Here is a 3,796-nt window from a genome sequence, read left to right on the forward strand (position 1 = left end):
TGTGTGTATGTGTGTGTGTGTGTGTGTGTGTGTGTGTGTCTGTCTTTCTCTCCCTTTCTCTCTCTGTATCTCTTTATCTGCCCCATACATGCAAAAGGCAACAAACAATATCTCCCGATAGATAACAATGACAAGCTGAGAACGGAATCTTTTTCACCTGGGGGTCAAAGAAATGTCATGCAAAGTGGCATTGTCACTGAATGGGTTTAACGCCGCTTTCAACGCTGTATGGTTATTTTAAGAAACAGGACCTCCGGATATAGTGTCCATCTCCGATCTTTCTTTTTAGCTTTTGTAAAATTTTATGGCACTTGCAAGACAAATAGGTCAATGTTAGTGCCGGACATCAGAGGTGTTATTAGAGAGTAAAATACAAAGAAATGAAGGCAGAGAGATAAGGAAGATAGATGTTTTATTGGAAGAAAGAGCAAACCACATCAGAGCACCTGCTAAATACCACAAGGTTATGTAAATTCCAAGAGGTAGAACCAACGAATTTCACGTTTATTTCCAATTTTCTTTGTCAAGTGTCAGGACTGCGGCAGACATTAATTATCATTGTAGCTCACTCCTTCTTACATTGTTGTTGGTCCTTCTGGTCTCCGATATGACCAAATAAAAAGCATGGCCGATACAATGAAATAGAACTAAAAACTAGGTACAGGTAATACATAGAAGCGTTACATATTAATATACAAAAAACAATAACAACCCAGGTTCAGACCGTCCCGTTGTCGATTCAAAGCAGGGTCATCCGCTCCGTGGTCCAACACGGCACCAACTGAACTATATTCTACAGCGGTACGCCCATGCATGGTGTGACTGGGCTGCTTTTGGTTTGGTTTGGATTAGGTGGGGTAATACGCATCAAATTACCATACGATGACGGCTACTTAGAGCAGGGAAAAGACATGGGGTGGTGTGGGGATTTTTTTGTTTGATTTTTGTTTGTTTAGTTTCTGTTTTGATTTTGTTTGTTTAGTTTGTCGTTGTTGTTTTTTTTTGTGTTTTTTTTGGGGGGGGGCGGTTGTTGTTGTTGTTGCTGTTGTTGTTGTTGTTGTTGTTGTTGTTGTTGTTGATGTTGGGTTGTTTGTTTGTTTGTTGTTGTTGTTGTTTTTTTTGGGGGGGGGGGTTGTGCGTGTGTTTTTGTTTTTTCTTTTTGTTTTTTTTTTAGGGGGTGGGGGTAAGTGTTTTACGACGCTCGCAACTGCATAAGGGCATATGAGCGCGCGGGACACAAATTAAACATTTTCAGTTGGTAGCAAATTTTGAATTTTGTCCGGGTGGCGGCCGACGCCTACTCTTATCGATTTTGGGCCACCAAGGGATCCTTAACGTGTGCAGGTTGCAGACGGGACCTCCGAGATTTTTTGCCTTGTCCAAGAAGGTTAAGTGTAGATCTTTCCTACCAGAAGAATAGGGTGTGGATGAAAGACAGCAGTAAGAAGGAGCCAAGGAATAGCAATAGAAAGGTTGCAGAAAGAGTCAGAAGCCCAGAGGAAGGGGCCAGGGAGGTGAGGTGGTGGGGGTACAAAGTGGAGACGAAAGCAGACCACAGAACATTGCCAGAGAGCAGGCAAGGAGGTGAAAGGATACAATTTTAGAGAAGAAAATGTTTCCGTCGCTACCTGGATTCGAACTAGGGACCTTTGAATGAGAGGCAAACACCTTAACATGTAGACCACGAGAGCCGACATGGTGGGGGGTGAGCTACCAGTAGTGTCATGCAGCAAGCTACCCCCTTTACTATTTTGCATGGACGTTTCGAAGATGGCGCGTTTTTGGGTTTTTTGAGAGACGGTTATGCAAAGCTGCTCAACATTAGGACTGGCCAAGATTCAGAAAAATTAAATGCCATGACAATGACAATGACAATCTTTATTCATCTCGCAGGGAGAAATTTGTCTCGGTCGTACACGTTTAATGCCTTAAATACTCCCATTCAATATCCAACACTGGGACAACGCAATTTTCACAAAAATTTAAGAGTAAAGTTAAACGCCCCGATCAACACTATTAGGTTATTTGAGAGGCGGAAACTCCAAGTTTAACGTCCATCCCCGAAAGCACCAAGCCAAATAGGACATTCAGGAGAAGTTCCTTTCTCAAGGACATAACGTCGGACCGAGATGAGGCTCGAACCGTCAAGATTGAAAGAGTCCTTAATCTACTCCAAAAGTTACGTTGCACTCTTAGAGAAGTAATCAAACTCGGGATCTCCAGACTGCTAGCCGAGAGTCTCAAAAACTAGGATACACAAAGCCGAGTTCATGTTGGGGCGCATTATTCTAAAAATAAATAGATTCTAGTTTTTAAAATCCAATTCACAGGGCAAAGGTCAAAAGATGCAACCACCGGAAAAACAAAGACAAACATCAAAACAAAACATGACAAACGGACAGGGACAGGAGAGAGATAGCGAAGAAACAGGACTTTCAATGACCTCCTCCTCCAACCACCCACACACCATGCTGAGCCGCGGTCTAAAGATCACTTTATCCAAATCCCAAAATAAGAAGAAGAAGAAGAAAACGATGCTTGAACATTATCATCGTTGTCCTCAAGAGGCGCTCCATAACTCCGTGGTTTCCGGGATATTTGTCATACATAGGACCACCTTACGTAACTCACTGGCAGGATATGTATATATATATATATATATATATAAACCATTGCGTCATGTGGGACCAGGAGACTAGGAGTGGATTGGAGCAGACGATTGAACAGACTACAGAACCAGAAGATAGAAGGAAGCAACAGAATTAGATGTTTGAAAAGACTACAGGGCCAGAAGATAGAAGGAAGCAACAGAATTAGATGTTTGAAAAGACTACAGGGTCAGAAGATAGAAGGAGGCAACAGAATTAGATGTTTCAACAGGCTATAAAACCAGAAGATAGAGGGCAGCAACAGAATTAGATGCTTGAACAGACAACAGAACCAAAAAATAGAAGGAAGCAACAGAATTAGATGTTGAAAAGACTACAGGGTCAGAAGATAGAAGGAGGCAACAGAATTAGATGACAGAAGAGACTACAGAACCAGATAGAAAGAGACAAAAGAATTAGACGATTGAAAGAAACTGCAGGAATAGACTACACATTTCAGGCTTGGTGTTGGGACAGACGACTGAAGGAGACGGAAGAATCAGACGATTAAAGGAGATAGTAAATAAATTAGAAAATTATTAATAAATATCACTTATAAAGCGCATTTCCTCACTAAAAAGCAAGCTTTAATGCGCTGTAAGATCTAGTATCTATACTATTATGACAGCAGATCCTTGAAGAATCAGAAGAATTCTCGGCTTCTCCTGAAGTATATCGTGCAAGTAGCCTATTAAGCGCACAAACACTAACAAACTGACACGATCTGCGGAATCAGAAGACTGAAGGAGACATCACAGAATCAGACGAGGACAACCACCAAGAGACCAGTCTACGCCTTCTCCCTACCCTCCCTCCCTCCCTCCCTCCCTCTCTCATCGGTGTTGACATAGACACACGGACATTCTCCCGTGGACTAGGATTTCAAGAACTCTTGTCAAAACATTCGTCCAGGTAAGTGCACAAAAATCAACCCTCTATGTTTTTACAGTAATTCAATATTGTTATTGTGTCATAGTTCCCCCCTGACTGCATGCACCATTCCGACCCCATCCCCGTTCCAACCAAAATTTTGATTAAAAAAAAAAAATAGTTTAAAGAAAAAAGTGTACTCCGACCAAAGTTCAAACGTGACCAAACGAACAATGGGCAGAATAAAAAGCAAAAAAATCGAAAAAAGTACATTTCGC

The 3,796-nt window shown here is 41.7% G+C and overlaps 2 protein-coding genes across 2 annotated transcripts in view; one reads left to right on the top strand and one right to left on the bottom strand.

The window, feature by feature from the left end:
* The window catches only part of LOC101849690, a gene marked incomplete at its 5' end in the record, with an annotated part of 59,415 nt that overhangs the window by 24,471 nt on the left and 31,148 nt on the right, over positions 1-3,796 (bottom strand).
* LOC101849206 (major royal jelly protein 2) overlaps positions 2,776-3,796 on the top strand; it is a gene marked incomplete in the record, with an annotated part of 18,292 nt that continues 17,271 nt past the window's right edge. Inside the window, 1 exon segment of the mRNA XM_005097624.3 lies at positions 2,776-3,560.

Source organism: Aplysia californica, unplaced genomic scaffold, assembly GCF_000002075.1.
Source record: "Aplysia californica isolate F4 #8 unplaced genomic scaffold, AplCal3.0 scaffold00159, whole genome shotgun sequence".
Taxonomy (NCBI): Eukaryota; Metazoa; Mollusca; class Gastropoda; order Aplysiida; family Aplysiidae; genus Aplysia; species Aplysia californica.